Below are 13,492 nucleotides of genomic sequence, written 5' to 3'. Positions count from 1 at the left end.
GGGAATTGTGAAATAGTACAGTAGTTGGGGCACATGTTCCTGATTTAGATAAGATACCTGGCACCATATAGTCCTCCCAGCATCACTGATTGCTAACGTCCCAGAGTATCAACAGGTGACCAAAGTAACCTCAGTATCACAGGGCCTGAGTAGTGCTACATTCTCTGGCATTTGAGTTGACTAAAAGATCCTGTTGGCCAAGAATCACAGTGGGTCTCCAGGTCTCCTGTGTGTCATGTGGGAGGCCTATTCTCCCAAACTAAAATTTTCTTCTCTGCATAAAACTGTCACTGTATCAGTGTCAATCTGTTGTTCATCGATTTCCTAGAGCAGGTACCAGTAACATCTCCTTCATCCTAGCCCTGAGATTTTAGAAAGTGCCTCTATGGGTCAGGAGAATGAGACCCATCATTGTTACTGTTTTTTGGCATATTTAATACACCACGGGGAGTTTGTAGACTCTGCCGTGCGGACAGGATACTTTCAGTAGCTTGCCAGGTTCTCCAGATTAAGAACTAGATAATAAGATGTCGAGCAGCCGCAAATACGGCTGCACTCTTCCAGGAGCTGGGTTTTATAGTCTCTGGGTCTTGTCTGTTGATGGGATTACATGGTACCGGGGGCAGTTGGTGGGTGTAACGCCTACATACTGGAAGATGGGGAATCTGGGTGGAGGAGGCCCAGTCCTCATCCGAGCAGGCTTGAAGATCTCAGTCCCGGGTCCCGCACATTTGGGTTCCTCTGCCAGTTCCCTCATGCATGAGGCTCGTCTGAACATGTGGAAAGTAGTCTTAAGTATTAAGCTAGAACCGGAGGTCTTCAGCGGCTGGGGCTCTGCTCGGGGCGGGAAGGGAAACTCAACCCGCCTCCTCCAAGGGGCCCCAGTGAGGACAGCATCAAACATGTAAAGAAAACAGAAGACAAGCTACAGAAGAGAGAATTTTACAAAATATTTACAAAACATTTACAAAAGACAGATATGCTACATCTGTTAAAATACTTGTGCTCCAGAATATACAAAGAACTCTTAAAATTCAACAATACCTTCTAAAAAAATTTACCAGAGACCTTAAGAGTCACTTCATCATGGAAAATATAAAAAAAAAATCAAATAAACATATGAAAAGCTGTTCCTTACATTTAATCAAGGAAATGTACTTGAAAACAATAAGATACTATTGCATACCTTTTAGATGGCCAAAAGTAACACAGACTACCAAAAGCTGATGAGGCAGGGACAAACTCAGCTCTCATTTATGATATTGGGTATGCAAAGTGGTATAGTCACTTCTGAAGAGAATTTGGTGGTGGTTTCTTTCTTTCTTTCTTTCTTTCTTTCTTTCTTTCTTTCTTTGTTTTTTTTGCTTTTTGGGTCACACGCGGCAATGCACAGGGGTTACTCCTGACTCATGCATTCAGGAATTACTCCTGGCGGTGCTCAGGGGACCATATGGGATGCTGGGAATGAAACCCGGGTCAGCCACGTGCAAGGCAAACACCCTGCCCACTGTGCTATTGCTCCAGCTCCGTAGTGGTGGTTTCTTACAAAAGTAAGCATGCTCAACATATGATACAGCAATCAAGTCTTTAATATTTATCCAAACAAGTGGAAAATTCAAAAAATAAACAAACACACACACAATGATGTTTATTGTGGTTTTATCATTGCAAAATGTGGAAGCAACCAAGATGTTCTTCAGTTGGTGTGTAGACAAACTATGGTACTTCCAAACAATGGAATATTACTCAGTGCTAGATAGAATGAGCATTTAATTTCCAAAGTGGGGACTGTCCAGCCTTAAGGTCTTAAAGGGCCAGTGAAATTATTTGGTTTGGCAGGTGGGGTTCAGAACTCAAAACTCAATGAATTTAGGATCTCTTTTCATAGCAACACAAATTTAATGTTATATAAATCATAAGAGTAATGGAAATTTTGAGAGATATCTTACAGGATAGATAGGATTTTGCAAGAATATGTCACGACAGACACAGATGTTTTGTTCCCACTGCTTGCAGCCCATCTGCCTGTATTGTGCTGATTTAGTGGACAGAGGTGCCAGGCAAGCTGGAAATGCTAATATAGTGTAAAGCTATAGCTATCCCTGATGATGAGCTGACATGTGATGAGATAATTCTTCTTAAGATACATGACAATGTTGTCAACTTCTTTGTCAACACAGATAAAAACTCCAATTCAAGCTTCAATCACATGTCATGTTCAAAAATCCTTCCCAGAACTGAATTTCGAATGATGGTTAAAGGAAATTACAGTAGACCTCAAGATTCCATGGTATTAACATTGGTTATGTTACAAATCCAAGATGTTAGATCAAAGAATATAATCATGTCACTGATAACACTGGATAATTATGAAAACTTAAGTGGTATAAAAACCTATAAATGGAGAAAACAAAAATCAATGATGCAGAGTATCAATCTTTCCAAGAGAAATTGACAAAGCATTGTGTATTTTGTTGTTGTTGCTGTTGAAGTCAAAGTGAAGCCTGTGTGCTTAGTTTGTGGTGATACCTTAACAATCATGAAAAAAATGGCAATGTGGGGTATCATCACAGGTTCAAACATGCCAAACTCAATGAATTGGAAGGTCAAATGTCCACATAGAATCAAAGTTTATCAGCAAAGTTTAAAATCACAAAGCACTTTCACTACACCACTAGGCCTAGTTCTTCTATAAAAGTATAATATTATTCGGACAAATCAAGTAGTGTGCAAGCTAGTTACAAAGAATCTGAGTTCCCCATGCAGAGAAAGAGAGTTTATAAAAGAGTACATACATGGTGGTTAAAGCAGAGTTTGTTACCACGAGACAAATTAAAATTGTTTCAGAATATTTGTCTCAGAGAACTGTCTTTCATGGGGATATTGAAGTAACAAAACATATTTAAAAGTATTAAAGAATTCTTCACATTTCCAATTTTATCTCTGCTTTGTGATGAGACAGCAAACATAACACATATTGCCCAACTTGCCATTTTCATTCATGGGGTAACTGTAGGGTTTGACATGCAAGAAAAGCTGCTATCTCTGTGATAGGATGACCCTCCAAGAGGTGACGGCTGTTTGATTTACTTTATCAATAAAGAAATGGGTTAACATTAAAAAGTTAAGTGGCCTTAATATAAAGAGCTTTAGCCAAGGCTGGCTTGCAAAGGGAATTAATTGCATTTGTTAAGAAAGAACTGAATTGTCCATCTTGATTTCAAGTTTCCATGCACAGTCATTGTGGTTCAACAATGTCAAGTGAACAGTGGTGCCATGCATAAATTTTGTGAAAAGCAGAGAGTTTAACAGCTGCCAGTTTAAGGAATTAGTGCATGCTCTTGACTTTGAATATGATGCTCTTGTTTATTATTGCAAAGTGTGGTGGCTGAGTCACAGGAACAAAGTCCTGAGGTTTTAGGAGCATGAGTTTGAGGTTTACTGTGGGATAAAGCTAAGTAATTCTGGTAATGAAGGGAAAATCCATCAGGGAACTCAAAGAGAGCAAGTGACTGTGTGATCTAGTGTTTATGGTGGACATTACCAAGTACCTCTCAGAACTGAAGACCAATCTGCAGAGCTTCAATCAGCTTCTCAGGGTCTTGCTTTCAAATGTTACATCATTTGAAGTTAAGGCACTGGAAAAATGTCTTGCATTTTCTCTACCCAAGAAGGCCAGAAGCCATCTTTCACAACTTGAATATGCTGGTGAATATGTGAAATGAATTGAGGCATTTAATGAAAGATTTAAAATGTGTAAACTAAATTGAACATCTTTACTGCATGATTCAATGTGGAATCAGCTGATGGCATGATAACCTACAACACAGTCATTTAACCTCAACTGCTTTCATGCTAGGAATGTTCCATAAGTAATGAGGAATTTCCCACGTTGTGGAGACATGCATTGAAATATGCACCTGTGTGTTCTGGACAACTTCCTGTTGTGAGCAGTTCTTTTCAAAACTCACCTTTTCAGAGCCGCAACTGGACTGTAAACTGATCTACACAGATCTATAAAGGTAGTTTGCAAGTAGCAAGGTGATACTATGATACCAAGAAGATACCAACATGATACATCACCTGCTTCACCAATAGGGGTGAGTTAATTAAATGTTTGACCAAACATAGTAGGCTAATTCTTAAGTTGATAATTTTGGAAAAACTCACAAGTGATTTTTATATGTACTCAATGATTCTTGGCGGAAGAAAAGGTCCCTGATCCCTTGAACTAACCGAGAAAAAAGGCATGACAGATTCTTAATTCTTATTAGTAAGTGAAAGAAGTCATGAAGAGGAGGGCTATTATATGGTTCTAACTACCTGACACTATGGTAAAAGCAAAACTATGCAAACAATAAAAAAGATCAGTGATTGTCAGCGATTGTCGGAGGGGTGAGATGGTTAGCTGGAGAACAGTTTGTAGGACAGTGAAACACTCTGTATGGTAATGTACTTGGGATGCATCATCTCCTTATACAAACCCATGAAATGTACAGTGCCAAGGATGATCCCTAACATGAACTATAGACTTTGGATGATTATTATATGTCAGAGTAGGTTCATCAATTATAACAGATAAAGCATTTTGGTGGGGAGGGGGAGGCTGTGCATGTGTAGATGTTGATGATTTATGGGACATCTCTTTCTCTTAATTTTGTCTTGAGTATAAAACTTCTCTTTCCAAAACTCTACTTAAAAATGTAAGGGTGGGGGGCTGGAGCAATAGCACGTTGGATAGGGCGTTTGCCTTGCATGCAGCCAACATGACCAACACAGGTTCGATTCCCAGCATCCCATATGGTCCCCCGAGCACCGCCAGGAGCAATTCCTGAGTGCATGAGCCAGGAGTAACCCCTGAGCATCGCTGGGTGCGACCCAAAAAGCAAAAAAAATAAAAGTAAGGGTGGGGCAGATCACTTGGAGTGCATGCGTTTTATTCTGTTTAAGCCCCTGGAGTCCCTCCCCTCTCAGAAAAGACAATGTCTGAATTATGACTTTGGAAGTAAACAAAAAAAAGTAACAATACCGTACAAAGTTATGAGATTCTGGTACATGTTTCAGTGTAGCTGAAACATGAAGACATATATTAAGTGAAATAAGCCAGATACAAAATGAAAACTATGAGGTAAGTAGAATAGTCAAAATGAGAGAGAGAGAGAGGAGAGAGAGAGAGAGAGAGAGAGAGAGAGAGTAAAAACTAGCATAGACAGGGGAGGGTGGGTAGTTGTGCATTGTTGGGGAGAGAGTTATTTAATATACATAGAATTTCAGCTTGGAAAGACATAAAAGGCCTGAAGTTGAACAGTGATGTCAATAGACAACAATGTGAATGTACTTAAAGTTACACTGAAAACGCAGCTAAATCTGTAAATCCATGTATACATATTTTACTGTAATAAAAACTGATATAACAATATACTTTGACTATGATTTGAAAAGCCACATTAGAATTTTCAAAAATTATGAAGTTACAAAAATTATGTGTAACATAGCAGATACACAAATGCATAACTACACAGCCAGAGAAATTATGAGAAATAGTGTCCTAACTTCTTGACAATAAAAATTGGGATTGGCCTATAGAAAACTAAGAGAAGGTAGTTTCTTATGATGATATTTCACAAAATTAATGTGCTTAAATGGTGTCCAATTAAATGAATTGAACAGATTCAATTCAGATCAGTTTACCTGGTTTGTATATTTTTCTTATAAATATGCAAACGACAACTCTGGGGATCACATCACACCCTTAATATTCAAGATCAGTGCCTCTACCCCTCCTGCTGGATTGGTTAGACCATGAATATTTGAGATTGCATTATAATAAATCTGTTATAATGCAATCTAAAGAACTCTGGCTACAAACTCTAGGATAGGAACCAAATGGTATCACAGGATACAACTTGGTAGGAATTGACAACAGATTTTGGCTGTTTATTCTACTAGTGAATCATGTCTTTCTCATAGAAGGGAATTTTTTCCCATAGAAATTTATCATTTTATTTTGAAATTAGAACAATAATGAAAGTAGCTCCATTGACTTTTTTTAAGGTTCTTTTTGTGTGGGGAGAAACCTGCTCAGGGCTTACTCCTGGCTCTGTGCTCAGAGATCACTCCTGCCACAGATGGAGGATCATATAGGATACTGAGGATTGAACTAGCATCACCCACATGGTGATACAAAGGCCCTGCCTGCTGTACCATCTCTCCAAATGCTCCATTAAAAATATTTTGTACTGTTATTGTTGGAGAGCCCGGCAAGCTACCGAGAGTATTCGATATGCCAAACACAGTAACAACAAAGTCTCCAATGGAGACGTTACTGGGCCCGCTCGAGCAAATCGACGATCAACGGGAGGGCCTTTACCTTTACCTTTACCTTTATTGTTGGAAGTGTAATAATAATAATAGCAACAATAACAACAATAATACTGTTAATATTCCAAGTGATCCTTGGGAGTTTGGAATTCTCAGCTTGGCTTGCAGGCCACTCAATACAAGAGTCAGAGAATACGGTACTGCTCAGACCAAGCAGTAGTGTCAATTATCCAGGCCACCCTGGGGTTACTCTGGGGGTTCCAAGTCTGTATCCAGAGATCCTCTTGGAACCACTCGCTTGGGATCAAACTCATGTTTGTGCATGTGCCTTCACTGATGTTCTACCTTCCAGTTCTGCTCCCATTATCTTTATTTCCCAATCTGTCAGATATTTAGCAATGAGTCAGGATCATTGATTCCCACTACAGATGTGGAATCAGCTCAGAGATGGCAATCTTTACATCCGGCCTCTTTTCTAAGCAGTAAGTGATAGAGCTTGAATTTGCCTCTCTGTTTCTGTTATTTTCAACGGGCTCTGTTTTTCTACTGGATTCCCAAATTCTTGCTCATTCATCAACATCCAGAATCTAGAACCCTTTGATTTCTTGCTTCCTAAAGCTTCTGTCCCAAGGTTGATTTTCATGAGTAGTGAAGTCTCTGTACCTTGTCAGACTAATTAGATTCTGTATGTCTTTTTTCTAACAGCTACTACCTGTATTATAATAGGCATATTTTACTTCCGGTTCAAGTTATTTATCTTGAGATTGTGGTTTTCTTCATTTCCAAATCAGCTGATTTCGCCAGTCAATTCTAGAAACAAGAGTAGCTCTACAAGCCTAGCAAAGAGAAGATATGGTCTGGGAACTTTGAACTTCATACTTAAAATGATTATTTAAGAAAGAAGTTTAAACTCTGACATTTTATTCTCGTAAGCAGATCAAATATCAAATAATCAATGATCTAGTTGAAAATTGAATATGTATAAAATTGTAGTATACTTTACTACATATTTATAAAATATGTGTAAAATTTGTATATTTTATACAAAAGTTTAGAAAATTGTTAAATTGTTAAATTTATATATGTCAAAAGAAAAACAGATACAGATATAGTGAAAACAGCAAAAGTTGATTTTATTCAGAACTATTTATAATAGGTGCAAAGAGAATAGTATAGAAATAAGCTCAGTCATGAATACAATAAAATAAATTTGGGGACTTATTTCCAAGAAAAGTTGTTGGAGAGGAAGTGTGAAAAGTTACTAAGAGAAAATATTAGTAGGAAAAGATATTATTAAACTGACTTGATAGCACAGTTGCCTAAAGAAAGTCAGGATGATCTGAAAGGACTCATTTCAGTTAACCAAGAGTAGAAATTCTGACTAAACTTATTTGCAAGTGGACTTCTTGCTGAAACTAATCTAATGAGGGCATGCCCACAATTAGGCTGTAGTCAGACCCAGAGATTCATGTCCTGAGTTTCAGAAAGAAAGTTCTTGTCAGTTTTAATATATCTGAAATATAAAACTGGCTGTACATTTTCATAAATGTTTCTAAGCCACAGAGATTTCAATGAGGTGGAATTATATATTGTATTTATCGTTTTTAATTGATAAGTCTTTTAACCAATTTTTATCCAGTTATAGAAATATAACAGATATTATGAGATGTTAGACATTAGTATTGATGTCAGTATAATACCAATGAAAAATATTAGTATTGCTGTCACAAAGTGTTTATTTCACCAGCACTGACATTTACCAGGAGAAATCTGATCCTCAATTCCCTAATATAGAAACACTTGTATAAGAACAGTCAGGATCTGCTAGATTTACCCTAGAAACAAATAAATCTCAATCTAAATATGAATGTTTTAAACGAGCCAAAACATACCATTTATCAGTCACACTCAGCTCTGCAGGAAACTGGAATTGTTCCTCTGTGTCATCCTCACTCAGGAATCCAGACTGATGAAACCTTTAGCATGTAAAAAAAAACAATATTGCCAGTTGCTGTGTCATGAAGAAAGGACAATAATAATTGCACTCTGCTTTTTAAAAACATATATCTTAAAATGATACATATCTTTTATACTCACATCCTACTTGCCAAAACAAATTGTATTACCAAGTTTAACATCCAAAGAAAAGAGAGGAGAAGGCCTACCATATGCTTAAAAAAGAGACCCATCACCCTGGTGAATACCCTTTCTGACTCCCATACATTTATTATAAAAATATAATAGCAAAGAATTGTAAATTGTTGTATAAGTTAAGAGTCCAGACAATCATACTCTACATAGTATGAAGCATCAACAAATGTAGGTGTCTGTTCTATGGGCTTAGACCAGCTAAGTATTATTTCTCCATGACTTCCTAAGTCTTGAAATTATTGCTTCCTGACCATTTCCAATGTTTCCACACTATTTTTTTTCACCCAGGGCTACTTTTCCCCTCCTTGTTTTAATATTTTCTACCACCATCCATCTTAATTAATTTTCAACAAACATTGCTTTCATCATGGGGTTCTCCTGCCAAGAAGGCTAACCAAATCAGCAAGCAGTAATATTCAGTTAATTCCTTAGCCTGCTCTTGTAAGCCTCCCCTAATATACCATCAGTTAACTTTGTAGCCACATTAGCCTCTAGAATTTCCAAGTGCAGATTGCTTGTTCACTTACTTTAAGTATTAATCAACTTTGTTTCTAAGATGGTTTCACTGCTTCAAAATCCTCACCTTTTCTCTCCTTTCTCTCACATTATCAAGTCTATGCTTCACGATTTAATTTCTAATTTTTAATGAAAGGAGGTTCTATGAAAAAAAGAAAATTTGCCAAAAATTGTCATTGAACTTGAACCTTACAAGGTAATACTTAAGTAACATTTGCTTAGTACTTATATGGTCTAAAATAGTGTGGCAGATCATGCATTTTACTGTTTTGTGACTAAACCCCAACTCTTTTTATTGCCCATAAAGAAGAAGAGTTTGGCTTTTGTCACATCTAAAATCTTATTAGTTTTTCCCCTTAGGGATAGGTAAGGATTCACAGGAATCAGCAGTATTGTAACGGACAGTAATAATGGGTGAATACAGTGCCAGGTATCCAACTCAGGGCTTTGTCTATGCAAGTAGAACTTTGCCTATGCTAAAAGTATGCTAGGCTTGTGCTTTGCCACTTGAGATGTATCTTCACTGTGAAAACCTCTCTCCTTCAATATAGTATTGGAAGTACTTGCAGTAGCAATTAGGCAAGAAAAAGACATTAAAGGCATCCAGATAGGTAAGGAAGAAGCAAAGCTCTCACTGTTCGCAGATGATATGCTACTATATCTCGAGAATCCTAAATTCTCTACCAAGAAACTCCTAGAAACAATAGACTTGTACAGTAAAGTCGCAGGTATAAAATTAATGCCCAAAAATCCATGGCCTTCCTATATGCAAATAATGAGACAGAAGAAAGTGACATGAAAAATAAAATCCCTTTCACAATTATGCCCCAGAAAATCAAATACCTCGGAATCAGCCTAACTAAAGAGGTAAAGGACTTCTACAATGAAAACTACAAAACGCTAGTCCATGAAATAAAAGAGGACATGAGGAAATGGAAACATATCCCCTGCTCATGGATAGGAAGAATTAACATTGTCAAAATGGCTATACTCCCCAGAGCATTATACAGATTCAATACATTCCCTATAAGTATACCCATGAAATTCTACAAAGGAATAGATTAAGCACTCCTGAAATTCATATGGAACAACAAACGCCCATGAACAGCCAAAGCAATTCTTGGGAAAAAGACGTGGGGAGGCATTACCCTCCCCAACCTCAAACCCTACTACAAAGCGGTAATAATTAAAAGAGCATGGTACTGGAACAAAGGCAGGGCCGCAGACCAATGGAACAGGGTGGATTATCCCTACACACAGCCCCAAATGTATGAACATCTAATCTTTGATAAGGGAGCAAGAAATGTAAAGTGGAACAAGGAAAGCCTCTTCAACAAATGGTGCAGGCATGACCGGACAACTACATGCAAAAAAATGGGCTTAGACCTCGACCTAACACAATGCACAAAAGTCAGATCAAAATGGATTAAAGATCTCAACATCAGATCAAAATACATAAGGTACATTGAAGAAAAGGTTGGCAAAACCCTCCACGATATTGAGGTTAATGGTATCTTCAAAGATGACACTCCACTAACCAACCAAGTGGAAACAGAGATAAACACATGGTACTATATTAAAAGGGGGTTGATATCAAGGATATACAAAACACTGGTTGAACTCCACAAGAAGAAAACATCCAACCCCATCAAAAATGGAATGATGAAATGAACAGAAACTTTTTCAAAGAAGAAATCGAAAAGGCTAGATGGCACTTGAAAAAATGCTCTACATCATTAATCATCAGGAAGATGCAGATCAAAACAATGAGATATCATCTCACACCACAGAGGCTGGCTCACATCCAAAAGAACAAAAGCAAGCAGTGCTGGCACGGATGTGCGGATGTGGGGAGAAAGGGACTCTCCTTCACTGCTGGTAGTAATGCCGACTGATTCAGCCCTTTTGGAAAATAGTATAAATGATTCTCAAAAAATTATAAATTGAGCTCCCATTTGACCCAGCAATACCACTCCTGGGAATATATCCTGGAGAGACAAAAAAGTACAGTCAAAATGACATCTGGGTATTTGATCATTGTATAATTGAAACCCAAGCACAAAATTTGTAAGTCTACAACTGTACCTCATAGTGTCTCACGAATAAAAATAAATAAATAAATAAGTCTGAAAAAAAAATGACATCTGCATTTCTATGTTCATTGCTGCACTGTTCACAACAACTAAAATCTGGAAAAAAACCCTAGATCCCGAGAACAGATGACTGGTTAAAGAAACTTTGGTACATCTACACAATGGAGTACTATTCAGCTGTTAGAAAAGACAAAGTCATGAAATGTACATACAAATGGTACTACCTGGAAAGTATCTTACTAAGTGAAATGAGTCAGAAAGAGAGGGACAAACATAGAAAAATTGCATTCATCTACAGAATATCACAATCATGATCACGATCATCCTGTTGTTCATTGATTGTCTCGAGCAGGCCCCAGTAACATCTCCTTCATCCTAGCCCTGAGATTTTAAAGTGCCATATTCAAGGCTCTTTCAGGGTTAGGAAAATGAGACCCATCATTGTTACTGGTATTTGGCATATTGGGTACGCCACGGGGAGTTTGCCAGACTCTACCGTGTGGGCAAGTTACATTCAGTAGCCTGCCAGGTTTGTCCAAAGTAAGAATGAGATAATAAGATGTTGTGCGGCTGCAAATGCGGCCACATGCTGGGTTTTATAGTCTCTGGGTCTTACCGTTGATGGGATTACACGGCGCTGGGGGAGGGAGGGCAGTTGGTGGGTGTGACCCCTGCCTACTGGAAGGTGGAGGATCTGGGTGGAGGATGCTCAGCCCCGATCCGAGCAGGCTTGGAGATCTCAGCCCCGGGACCCACATGCCTTTGTTCCTCTGCTGGTACCTTCATGTGTGTGGAGAGAGGTCTCAGCATGGTTGTGGCTGGTTCTGGAGGTCTTTAGCTGCTGGAGCTCTGTTCAAGATGGGGAGGGAAACTCAACCCGCCCCCTCCAAGGGGCCCCGGCAAAAACAGCCAGGCACGGGGCCAGGAGACTCTGCACTGTTCTCTTCCAGGAGCTGGGTTTTATAGTCTCTGGGTCTTGGCCGTTGATGGGACTACACAGAGCCAGGGGGTCAGTTGGTGGGTGTGACCCCTGCCTAATGGAAAGTGGAGGATCTGGGTGGAGGATGCTCAGTCCCGATCTGAGCAGGCTTGGAGATCTCAGCCCAGGGACTCACATACCTTTGTTCCCCTGCGTGTACCTTCATGCGTGTGGAGAGTGGTCTCAGCATGGTTGTGGCTGGGTCTGGAGGTCTTCGGCTGCTGGAGCTCTGTTCGGGGTGGGGAGGGAAACTCAACCCGCCCCCCTCCAAGGGACCCTGGCGAGGACAGCCAGGCGCGGGGGCACAAGACTCTACGGAATATAAAGTAACAAAATAGGAGACTAATATCCAAGAATAGTCAAAATAAGTACCAGGAGGTTCATGCCATGGCTTGAAGGCCAGCCATACATGCTAGGGGAAATGTCAGCTCAGATAGAGGATGAAGCACAAGTAATGCGTGTCGGGAGGATCCTCCCAGGATGGGAGATCCATGCTGAAAGTAGACTATAGATCGAACATGATTGCCACCCAATGCCTCTTTTGCAAACCACAGCACCCAAAATGATAGGGAGAACAAAATGGAACACACTCTGCACAGAGGTAGGGTGGGATGAGGTAGATGGGGGAGTCGGATTGATACTGGGATCATTGGTGGTAGAGAATGAGCACTGGCGGAGGGATGCATACTGGATAATTGTATAACTGAAACCCAAGCACAAAAAGTTGTAAGTCTACAACTGTACCTCATGGTGTTTGACTGATAATAATTTAAAAAAATAAAATAAAATTTCTCTCTTGAGGACAGCCTTGGTATGAAGAACAAACCCATATGGATACAGAACATTGGACATTTAAAATTTGCTTGGCTTTTTTTTTATGGATGGGGCATTCTTTATACTCACTGGTTTTATTGCCCACTTAATTCCAAAAGGACCTTTTATCTGACAGGTTTTCCCTGACCACATTAGAAAACAATATCTATCATCTCTGTTTCTTTAATCTCTTTAATCTACTCTGCCTTTGTTTTATTACTTTTTACAGCCTATATATCTTCTCTTATTTCTTTACTATCTACCTCCTCTCTATCCCAAAAGAAATATGACCTTGATTACTAATAACAACAAAAATCAAATTACTGTTGTAATATTTCATTTTCTTAGAGAATTAAGGAGTGTTTGAAAGGGAAAGCGTTACAAAATCAATATATTTTAAAAACATTTTTAGGGAAGAGACTCATGATGAGGAAGAAACTAGGGTTGATCCCTTGCAAGGTATAGACCTTAGCTCTAATACTATCACTCCAGCCCTTCTCAAAAGCATTAACTAACAACCTCAGTAATGAAAACTAGTTTGAGGACACTTGAAAGCACTTAAAAGTCACATAGCTGAGAATTATTAAACTTTTGTTTCTTAGAGCTATATGTCTCTTTC

Source organism: Sorex fumeus, unplaced genomic scaffold (genome assembly GCF_029834395.1).
Source record: "Sorex fumeus unplaced genomic scaffold, SorFum_2.1 ptg000061l, whole genome shotgun sequence".
NCBI lineage: Eukaryota > Metazoa > Chordata > Mammalia > Eulipotyphla > Soricidae > Sorex > Sorex fumeus.
Note: the sequence above shows the minus strand (reverse complement) of the source record.